Here is an 11,724-nt window from a genome sequence, read left to right on the forward strand (position 1 = left end):
ATTTGCCGCTATGGGTGAGTTGTTGGAGAAGTTCCAACTCCCGAGAATGAATGTATTTAGATATTTGCAGGTTCGAGATTTGTGCGCAAGGATATTCCTTTGTTATCCCTGGCGCCATCGCCCTTGCTCTTGGACAGGTTCCTGTCTCTGGCCGAGTTGAGTGAGGATTTCAAATATCAATGGACAGAACCTGTTGACAGAGCAGGCTTTGTTGTAGAAAGTAAAGAGGAGTGTGAGGGTGGACGGGGTCCGGTTTTTAGTGGGGTGGTGTGGAGTGAGGCTCTTCACAAGGTCAACTCCACTTCATTAGGGGCTGGTTTAGCACAGTGGGCTAAACAGCTGGTTTGTAATGCAGAACAATGCCAGCAGTGCGGGTTCAATTCCAGGGAACAGGCGCCGGAATGTGGCGACTAGGGGCTTTTCATAGTAACTTCATTGAAGCCTACTTGTGACAATAAGTGATTATTATTATTATTATCTTGTGCTAGGCTCAGCTTGATCCAGTTCGAGGTGGTGCACAGGGCGAACTTAACCCGGGTGTCAATGAGTGGTCTCTTCTCGGGTGTGGAGGATAGGCATGATTGTTGGGCTAGGGGATGGCGAACCATACGCAAATGTTTTCGTCTTGCCTTAAACCTGTGAGCTTTTGGGTCACCTTTTTCAGCACCATGTCAGAGATTCTGGGTATTCAGCTGGAGGCTGTGCCCGTTGGCAGCTATTTATGGTGTATCGGACTCACCAGTGCTGTAAACAGGGGTGAAGTTTGATGTCCTCGCCTTCACCACGTTGAAAGCCCAGAGGCAAGTTCTGCTCAGGTGGAAGACCCCAGTACCCCCCAATGCCTCAGCCTGGCTGAATGATCAAATGGACTTTTTGTATCTTTTGAAATACACCATGAGGGGTCAGTGGAAGGATTCTACTCGAGGTGGCAGCATTTAATTTCCTTTTCAGTCACTGTTGGTTTCTGGGTGGGGGAGGGAGGATTTTGTTCAGTTTTCTTTGTTCATAGGGGTGGGTTTGGTGGGCGAGGTGTGGGTGGGTTTATTTTGAAATGGTGTTTGCTGTATGTTATTATTTTGTTCTACCTTATAATAATGAAAACCTTTCCTGAATAAAACCATTTTTAACAAAAGGATGAAGTGGCAACATGTCGGTTTGGATTTGGAACGGCCGGGGACCCCCAGCTAATCGCGCTATGGGACTCCGTTCCCATTCGGGTAGATCGTGCCCGTTAACTCTGTTTCTCTCTCCACAGATGCTGCTAGATCTGCTGAGTGCATCCAGTATTTTCTGTTTTTATTCCATTTATATTTTATGACTTTCCCATTATCTCTGTATTGAATTATTTTCCCTTAATGCAAGTAATCTTTTGGCAATTCATATTTTAAACAAAGGAAAATGTCTTAATTCCTGTCTTTTGGCTCTGTTCCCAGCAATTTCCCTTTCTATTCTGGCAGACATGATGGTCTTTTATCTTCAAAGTCCTGGTTTCCTTTTTTTGATTGAGCCATTTACCTTCCAATTGATGTACATGGGGCTGGATTCTCCGATTCTGCGGAAATGTTCACAGGATCCGTCTGGTGTTATGACCAGATAGTCGGCGCCGTCCACGAACCCATCTTCCGCCTGGTGGGGGGGCTAGCAGCCGCACAGCGTAAAGCCCCGATCTTACCTGTGGATACAGCTGCAGAATATCCGGGTCCGTGGCGGCGAATGCAATAGCGGCCACGCTATTCAGCATGGCATCGGCCGCGCGCGGACACGGTCTGCCAAAAAACGCCCCTCTATAACCCCCCTCCCCACCCCCAGCAGTCCCCCCAGTGGAACGGCTCCCCCCCCCCTCCCGGCTGTGGCGGCACTGGACACAGTCCGCAGCCGCCATGCGAGTTCCCCAAACGTTGTGAGGACACATGCTACACACCGTCAAAGACTCGGCCCACGGGGACGGAGCATCAGGGGAAGGGCCTCAAGTGACGTCCTGAGGCCATCCCGACGGCGTGCGGCGTACTGAGTACGCCGTTTTTGAGGGGGCGGAGCATCGCAAAAACAGCGACGCCCCCCATTTCGAGCGTAAACGTGGAGTCTCCGGCCGATTGCCGGACCTGGGGCGGCATTCTCCGACCCCCCGCCGGGTCGGAGAATGGCCGTTGGCCGCCGTGAATCCCGCCCCCGCCCCCGCCGAAGTCTCCGGTACCGGAGATTGGGCGGGGGCGGGAATCGGGCCGCGCCAGTTGGCGGGGCCCCCCCCACTCAATTCTCCTGCCCATATGGGCCGAAGTCCCGCCCAGAAATTGCCTGTCCCGCCGGCTTAAATCAAAGCTGGTATTTACCGGCGGGACCAGGCGGTGTGGGCGGGCTCCGGGGTCCTGGGGGGGGGGGCGATCTGACCCCGGGGGGTGCCCCCACGGTGGCCTGGCCCGCGATTGGGGCCCACCAATCCGCGGGCGGGCCTGTGCCGTGGGGGCACTCTTTCCCTTCCGCCTCCGCCACGGCCTCCACCATGGCGGAGGCAGAAGAGACTCTCCCCACTGCGCATGCGCGGGAAACTGTCGGCGGCCGCTCCCAGTTTTCCCTTAATTTTCTCCTGTTGATTTGATTTACTTTCACATTTATTGTTCAAGTCTCCTTTTGGGCTTTGCATGACCATTGTGAAGAGAGTGGGTATATCTTCCCTACACAAGTCATTGTTATTATGGAATGGGATGCACAATGAGGACCAATAAGGACATCCTTTCTGATTTTGCCCTCCTTTGGGAGATGCCCTAAGCACAGAATAAAAGCAAAATACTGCGGATGCTGAAAATCTGCAATTAAAGCAGCACGTGCTAGAAACACTAAGCAGGTCTGGCGGTAGCATCAGTGAAGAGGGAAACAGAGTTAATTTTTCCAGTTGAATATGACTTCTTCAGAACTGAAGAAATGTGATGTATTAAATTCTGTTGAAAGGGGGGTGGAAGAGGAAGAACAAAAGGGAAGGTCTGGGTTCATTTAGAGGGCAGGAGAGATTAAATAACAAAGATGCGAAAACAGCGCCGGAGGAGAGAGCCGGGAGATTTTAAAAGCGCGGGAGGAGAGAGCCGGGACAGCGAAAACAGCGCCGGAGCAGAGAGAGCCGGGAGATTTTAAAAGCGCGGGAGGAGAGAGCCGGGACAGCGAAAACAGCACGGGAGCAGAGAGAGCCGGGACAATGAAAACAGCGCCGGAGGAGAGAGCCGGGAGATTTAAAAAGCGCGGGAGGAGAGAGCCGGGACAGCAAAAACAGCGCGGGAGCAGAGAGAGCCGGGACAGCGAAAACAGCGCCGGAGCAGAGAGAGCCGGGAGATTTAAAAAGCGCGGGAGGAGAGAGCCGGGACAGCGAAAACAGCACGGGAGCAGAGAGAGCCGGGACAATGAAAACAGCGCCGGAGGAGAGAGCCGGGAGATTTTAAAAGCGCGGGAGGAGAGAGCCGGGACAGCAAAAACAGCGCGGGAGCAGAGAGAGCCGGGACAGCGAAAACAGCGCCGGAGGAAAGAGCCGGGAGATTTAAAAAGCGCTGGAGGCGAGAGCCGGGACAGCGAAAACAGCGCGGGAGCAGAGAGAACTGGGACAGCAAAAACAGCGCCGGAGGAGAGAGCTGGGAGAATGCTGGAAGAGGTGAGTGCACAAAAGGTGTGGCAGGAGTGCCTTTAGTCACGGAGTGCTGATTGGAACAGAGTGCATCTGAGTTTAGGTGAGTGACTGAGTTGGAGTGCTGATTGGAACAGAGTGCATCTGAGTTTAGGTGAGTGACTGAGTTGGAGTGCTGATTGGAACAGAGTGCATCTGAGTTTAGGTGAGTGACTGAGTTGGAGTGCTGATTGGAACAGAGTGCATCTGAGTTTAGGTGAGTGACTGAGTTCGGGTGAGTGGCTGTGTTTTTGTTGGTGTTCGGGTTTATCCTTGAGATTCGATAAAGAAAATTATAAAAAATATATTTAAATTAATTAACTAGTTGAGCATGGCTGGACAGGTGATGTGCTGTTGCTGTATGATGATGGAACTGGTGGATCCCATTGAGACCGTCAGTGACCACATCTGCAGCAAGTGTTGGCTGCTCAAGGAACTTCGGCTCAGAATTGATGAGCTGGAGACCGAGCTGCACACACTGCGGCACATCAGGGAGGGGGAACATTACATGGACGCTTTGTTTCAGGAGGCAGTCACACCCGGTAGAATAAGTTCTGTTAATTCGGACAGTGGTCAAGGACAGAGTGGTGTGACTGCAAGGGAGGCAGGTAGGAGGATCCTGAGTTTAGGAGTTGAGGAGCCTCAGCCCTTGACCTTGTCCAACAGGTATGAGGTACTTGCTCCCTGTGTGGATGAGGAAGAGGGCTGTAGGGAGGATGCGTTGACTGACCTCTGCACCGTGGTACAGGAAGCCATTCAAGAGGGGGGACCAAAAAGACAAGTGGTAGTTGTAGGGGATTCTATAATAAGGGGGATTGATGGCATCCTTTGTAAGCCAGATCGAGAGTCCCGCATGGTATGTTGCCTGCCCGGTGCCAGGGTGAGGGACATCTCTGATCGGCTTGAAAGGATTTTGGAGAGGGAGGGGGAGGATCCAGTTGTTGTGGTCCACGTTGGGACTAACAACATAGGTAAGACTAGGAAAGAGGACCTGTTTGGGGATTATCAAACACTAGGGACTAAATTAAAGAGCAGGTCCTCCAGGATTATAATCTCTGGATTATTACCCGAGCCACGTGCCAATTGGCATAGGTTTGAGAAAATTAGAGAAGTTAACACGTGGCTAAAGGAGTGGTGCGGGAAAGAGGGATTCCATTTCATGGGGCATTGGCATCAGTACTGGGGCAGGAGGGACCTGTACCGTTGGGACGGTCTTCACCTGAACCATTCTGGGACCAGTGTTCTAGCGAATAGGATAAATAGGTTGGTCACAAGGACTTTAAACTAGCAAGTTGGGGGGAAGGGAAGTGTAAAGCTATGGACAGTATAATGGTTAATGGAGATCAAGGCAGCAGGTTACGTGACAGGTTATTATGTAGAGATATGGGTTCAAAGACAAGGAAAATTAGGAGAAAGGGTAAGAGGAAAAATAAATTGCGAAAAGTTACTGATCAAGGTGTTAGGATTCATAACAAAGACAGAAAAAACAGCATAAGTGTACTTTACCTGAATGCTCGTAGTATATGAAATAAGGTAAATGAGTTGGTGGCGCAAATCATCGTGAATGACTATGATTTAGTGGCCATTATTGAAACATGGTTAAAAGATGGTCATGACTGGGAGTTAAATATCCAAGGGTATCAGAGTATACAAAAGGATAGAATGGACGGTAAGGGCGGTGGTGTAGCTTTGTTGTTTAAGGATGGCATCCGGGCAATAGTAAGGGATGATATTGGTGCTATGGAGGACAAGGTTGAATCACTTTGGGTGGAAATCAGGAATAGTAAGGCGAAAAGGTCACTGATAGGAGTAGTCTATAGGCCACCAAATAGTTACAGGATGGTAGGGCAGGCCATAAGCAAAGAAATAACGGATGCATGTAGAAATGGTACAGCGGTTATCATGGGAGATTTTAATCTGTATATCGATTGGTTTAACCAGGTTGGTAAAGGCAGCCTTGAGGAGGAGTTTATAGAATGTGCCCGGGATAATTTCCTGGAACAGTATGTAATGGAACCTACAAGGGAACAAGCGGTCCTAGACCTGGTCCTGTGTAATGAGGCGGGATTGATTAATGTTCTCATAGTTCGGGATCCTCTTGGAAGGAGCGACCACAATATGGTGGAATTTAAAATACAGTTGGAGGATGACAAGGTAAAATCAAACACTAGTGTTTTGTGCTTAAACAAAGGCGATTACAATAGGATGTGAGAAGAACTAGCTAAGGTAGACTGGGAGAAAAGACTTCATGATGAAGCAGTTGAGGAACAGTGGAGAACCTTACGAGCGATCTTTCACAGTGTTCAGCAAAGGTTCATACCGACAAAAAAGAAAGAGGGTAGAAAGGGGAAAAATCGACCGTGGATATCTAAGGAGGTGAGGGAGAGTATCAAATTGAAGGAAAAAACATACAAAGTGGCAAAAATTAGTGGGAGACTAGAGGACTGGGAAGTCGTTAGGGGACAACAGAAAGCTACTAAAAAAGCCATAAAGAAGAGTAAGGTAGACTATGAAAGTAAACTGGCTCAGAACATAAAAGCAGAGAGTAAAAGCTTCTACAAATATATAAGACAAAAAAGAGTGGCTAAGGTAAATATTGGTCCTTTGGAAGATGAGAAGGGAGATTTAATAATAGGAGACGGGGAAATGGCTGAGGAGCTGAACAGGTTTTTTGGGTCAGTCTTCACAGTGGAGGACACAAATAACATGCCAGTGACTGGTGGAAATAAGGATACGATAGGTGAGGACCTTGAGATGATTGTAATCACTAAGGAGGCAGTATTGGGCAAGCTAATGGGGCTAAAGGTAGACAGGTCTCCTGGACCTGATGGGATGCATCCCAGAGTGTTAAAAGAGATGGCTAGGGAAATTGTAAACGCACTAGTGATAATTTATCAAAATTCACCAGACTCTGGGGTGGTCCCAGAGGATTGGAAAGTAGCAAACGTGACACCACTGTTTAAAAAAGGAGGTCGGCAGAAAGCGGGTAATTATAGGCCGGTAAGCTTAACTTCGGTTGTAGGGAAAATGCTGGAATCTATCATTAAGGAGGAAATAGCGGGGCACCTGGAGGGAAATTGTCCTATTGGGCAGACGCAGCATGGGTTCACAAAGGGTAAGTCGTGTCTGACTAATTTTGTAGAATTTTTTGAGGCCGTTACCAGTGCAGTAGATAACGGGGAGCCAATGGATGTGGTATATCTGGATTTCCAGAAAGCTTTTTTTAAAAACATTTTATTGAAAATTTTTGGTCAACCATCACAGTACATTGTGTATCCTTTACACAATAATATAACAGTATAGATAACAATGACCTGTTTTATAAACAAAGAATAAATAATATATAACAAAAACGAAAACTAAAACTAAATGGCAACTGCCTTGTCTCAGATAAACACTCTCCAAAAATATGATTTAACAGTCCAATATACAATTATTTATAGCAACGACCTATACATATTATACATATATATTAATAACCCTGAGACTCCTTCTGGTTCCTCCCCCCCACTCCCCCCCCCCCCCCCCCGGGCTGCTGCTGCTGCCTTCTTCTTTTCCATTCCCTCTATCTTTCTGTGAGATATTCGACGAACGGTTGCCACCGCCTGGTGAACCCTTGAGCCGATCCCCTTAGGACGAACTTAATCCATTCCAGCTTTATAAACCCTGCCATGTCATTTATCCAGGTCTCCAACCCCGGGGGCTTGGCTTCCTTCCACATCAACAGTATCCTGCGCCGGGCTACTAGGGACGCAAAGGCCAAAACATCGGCCTCTCTCGCCTCCTGCACTCTCGGCTCTTGTGCAACCCCAAATATAGCCAACCCCCAGCTTGGTTCGACCTGGACCCCCACTACTTTCGAAAGCACGTTTGTCACCCCCACCCAGAACCCCTGTAGTGCCGGACATGACCAGAACATGTGGGTGTGATTCGCTGGGCTTCTCGAGCATCTCGCACACCTATCCTCTACCCCAAAAAATTTACTGAGCCGTGCTCCAGTCATATGCGCCCTGTGTAACACCTTAAATTGAATCAGGCTTAGCCTGGCACACGAGAATGATGAGTTTACCCTACTTAGGGCATCCGCCCACAGCCCCTCCTCAATCTCCTCCCCCAGCTCTTCTTCCCATTTCCCTTTCAGCTCATCTACCATAATCTCCCCCTCGTCCCTCATTTCCCTATATATATCTGACACCTTACCGTCCCCCACCCATGTCTTTGAGATCACTCTGTCCTGCACATCATGCGTCGGGAGCTGCGGGAATTCCCTCACCTGTTGCCTCGCAAAAGCCCTCAGTTGCATATACCGGAATGCATTCCCTTGGGGCAACCCATATTTCTCGGTCAGCGCTCCCAGACTGACAAACTTCCCATCCACAAACAGATCTTTCAGTTGCGTTACTCCTGCTCTTTGCCATATTCCAAATCCCCCATCCATTCTCCTCGGGGCAAACCTATGGTTATTTCTTATCGGGGACCCCACCAAGGCTCCCGTCTTTCCCCTATGCCGTCTCCACTGTCCCCAAATTTTCAAAGTCGCCACCACCACCGGGCTTGTGGTGTATTTCTTCGGTGCGAACGGCAATGGGGCCGTCACCATAGCTTGTAGGCTAGTCCCCCTACAGGACGCCCTCTCCAATCTCTTCCACGCCGCTCCCTCCTCTTCTCCCATCCACTTACTCACCATTGAGATATTGGCGGCCCAGTAGTACTCACTTAGGCTCGGTAGTGCCAGCCCCCCCCACTATCCCTACTACGCTGTAAGAATCCCTTCCTCACTCTCGGGGTCTTCCCGGCCCACACAAAACTCATGATACTCTTTTCGATCCTTTTGAAAAAAGCCTTTGTGATCACCACCGGGAGGCACTGAAACACAAAGAGGAATCTCGGGAGGACTACCATTTTAACCGCCTGCACCCTCCCTGCCAGTGACAGGGATACCATGTCCCATCTCTTGAAGTCCTCCTCCATTTGTTCCACCAATCGCGTTAAATTTAACCTATGCAATGTACCCCAATTCTTGGCTATCTGGATCCCCAAGTAACGAAAGTCCCTTGTTACCTTCCTCAGCGGAAAGTCCTCTATTTCTCTGCTCTGCTCCCCTGGATGCACCACAAACAACTCACTTTTCCCCAGGTTCAGCTTATATCCTGAGAATTCTCCAAACTCCCGAAGTGTCCGCATTATCTCTGGCATCCCCTCCGCCGGGTCCGCTATATATAACAACAAAACATCCGCATACAGAGATACCCAGTGTTCTTCTCCTCCTCTAAGTACTCCCCTCCACTTCTTGGAACCCCTCAATGCTATTGCCAGGGGCTCAATCGCCAGTGCAAACAGTAACGGGGACAGAGGGCATCCCTGCCTTGTCCCTCTATGGAGCCGAAAGTATGCAGATCCCCGTCCATTCGTGACCACAGTCGCCACTGGGGCCTTATACAACAGCTGCACCCATCCAACATACTCATCTCCAAAACCAAATCTCCTCAGCACCTCCCACAAATAATCCCACTCCACTCTATCAAATGCTTTCTCGGCATCCATCGCCACCACTATCTCCGCTTCCCCCTCTGGTGGGGGCATCATCATTACCCCTAGCAGCCTCCGTATATTCGTATTCAGCTGTCTCCCCTTCACAAACCCAGTTTGGTCCTCATGGACCACCCTCGGGACACAATCCTCTATCCTCGTTGCCATTACCTTGGCCAGAATCTTAGCGTCTACATTTAGGAGGGAAATAGGTCTATAGGACCCGCATTGCAGCGGGTCCTTTTCCTTCTTTAGGAGAAGCGATATCGTTGCCTCAGACATAGTCGGGGGCAGCTGTCCCCTTTCCTTTGCCTCATTAAAGGTCCTCATCAGTAGCGGGGCGAGCAAGTCTACATATTTCCTGTAAAATTCAACTGGGAATCCATCCGGTCCCGGAGCCTTCCCCGCCTGCATGCTCCTAATTCCTTTCACTACTTCCTCTATTTCAATCTGTGCTCCCAGTCCCACCCTTTCCTGCTCCTCCACCTTGGGAAATTCCAGCCGGTCCAGAAAGCCCATCATTCTCTCCCTCCCATCCGGGGGTTGAGCTTCGTATAATTTTTTATAAAATGCCTTGAACACTCCATTCACTCTCTCCGCTCCCCATTCCATCTCTCCTTCCTCATCCCTCACTCCCCCTATTTCCCTCGCTGCTCTCCTTTTCCTCAATTGGTGGGCCAGCAACCTGCTCGCCTTCTCCCCATATTCGTACTGTACACCCTGTGCCTTCCTCCACTGTGCCTCTGCAGTACCCGTTGTCAGCAAGTCAAATTCTACGTGTAGCCTTTGCCTTTCCCTGTACAGTCTCTCCTCCGGTGCCTCCGCATATTGCCTGCCCACCCTCAGAAGTTCTTGCAGCAACCGCTCCCGTTCCCTACTCTCCTGCTTTCCGTTATGTGCCCTGATTGATATCAGCTCCCCTCTAACCACTGCCTTCAGCGCCTCCCAGACCACTCCCACCTGGACCTCCCCATTATCATTGAGTTCCAAGTACTTTTCAATGCACCCCCTCACCTTTAGACACACCCCCTCATCTGCCATTAGTCCCATGTCCATTCTCCAGGGTGAGCGCCCTTCTGTTTCCTCCCCTATCTCCAAGTCCACCCAATGTGGAGCGTGATCCGAGATGGCTATAGCCGTATACTCCGTTCCCCTCACCTTCGGGATCAACGCCCTTCCCAAAACAAAAAATTCTATTCGCGAATAGACTTTGTGGACATCGGAGAAAAACGAAAACTCCTTACTCCTAGGTCTGCTAAATCTCCACGGGTCTACTCCTCCCATCTGCTCCATAAAATCTTTAAGCACCTTGGCTGCTGCCGGCCTCCTTCCAGTCCTGGACCTCGACCTGTCCAGCCCTGGTTCCAACACCGTATTGAAATCTCCCCCCATTACCAACTTTCCCACCTCTAGGTCTGGGATGTGTCCTAGCATACGCCTCATAAAATTGGCATCATCCCAGTTCGGGGCATATACGTTTACCAAAACCACCGTCTCCCCCTGTAGTTTGCCACTCACCATCACGTATCTGCCCCCGCTATCCGCCACTATAGTCTTTGCCTCAAACATTACCCGCTTCCCCACTAATATAGCCACCCCCCTGTTTTTCGCATCTAGCCCCGAATGGAACACCTGCCCCACCCAACCTTTGCGTAGTCTCACCAGGTCTATCAGTTTCAAGTGCGTTTCCTGTAACATAACCACGTCTGCCTTAAGTTTCTTAAGGTGTGCGAGTACCCGTGCCCTCTTTATCGGCCCGTTCAGCCCTCTCACGTTCCACGTGATCAGCCGGGCTGGGGGGCTTTTTACCCCCCCCCCCTTGTCGATTAGCCATCCCCTTTTTCCAGCTCCTCACCCGGTTCCCACGCAGCTGTGTCCCCCCCCAGGCGGTGCCCCCCCGCCCATCCCACCCCATACCAGCTCCCCCCTCTCCCCAGCAGCAGCAGCCCAATAATTCCCCCCTCCCACCCCACCCCGCTAGATCCCCCACTAGCGTAGTTACACCCCCCATGTTGCTCCCAGAAGTCAGCAAACTCTGGCCGACCTCGGCTTCCCCCATGACCTCGGCTCGCACCGTGCGACGCCCCCTCCTTCTTGCTTCCCTGTTCCCGCCACGATTATCATAGCGCGGGAACCGAGCCCGCGCTTCCCCCTTGGCCCCGCCCTCAATGGCCAACGCCCCATCTCTTCCACCTCCTTTCCTCCCCCCACCACCTCCTGTGGAAGAGAGAAAAGTTACCACATCGCAGGATTAATAACATAAAACTCCTCTTTCCCCCCTTTTTACCCCCCTCTTCGCCCCCCATATTCGCCCCACCAATTTTTTTTTAATAACCCGCTCATTCCAATTTTTCTTCCACGATAAAAGTCCACGCCTCATCCGCCGTCTCAAAGTAGTGGTGCCTCCCTTAATATGTGACCCACAGTCTTGCCGGTTGCAGCATTCCGAATTTTATCTTCTTTTTGTGAAGCACCGCCTTGGCCCGATTAAAGCTCGCCCTCCTTCTCGCCACCTCCGCACTCCAGTCTTGGTATACGCGGATCACCGC

The 11,724-nt window shown here is 50.5% G+C and overlaps 1 long non-coding RNA gene across 1 annotated transcript in view; it reads right to left on the reverse strand.

The window, feature by feature from the left end:
* LOC140430201 (uncharacterized) overlaps window positions 1-1,721 on the reverse strand; it is a 114,657-nt gene extending 112,936 nt beyond the window's left edge. Inside the window, exon 1 of the long non-coding RNA XR_011949364.1 lies at window positions 1,516-1,721. This is a non-coding gene — a long non-coding RNA (uncharacterized lncRNA). The remainder of the gene's footprint in view (window positions 1-1,515) is intronic.
* Between the last annotated feature and the right edge of the window lie 10,003 nt (window positions 1,722-11,724).

This window comes from Scyliorhinus torazame, chromosome 1, assembly GCF_047496885.1.
Source record: "Scyliorhinus torazame isolate Kashiwa2021f chromosome 1, sScyTor2.1, whole genome shotgun sequence".
Classification (NCBI taxonomy): Eukaryota; Metazoa; Chordata; class Chondrichthyes; order Carcharhiniformes; family Scyliorhinidae; genus Scyliorhinus; species Scyliorhinus torazame.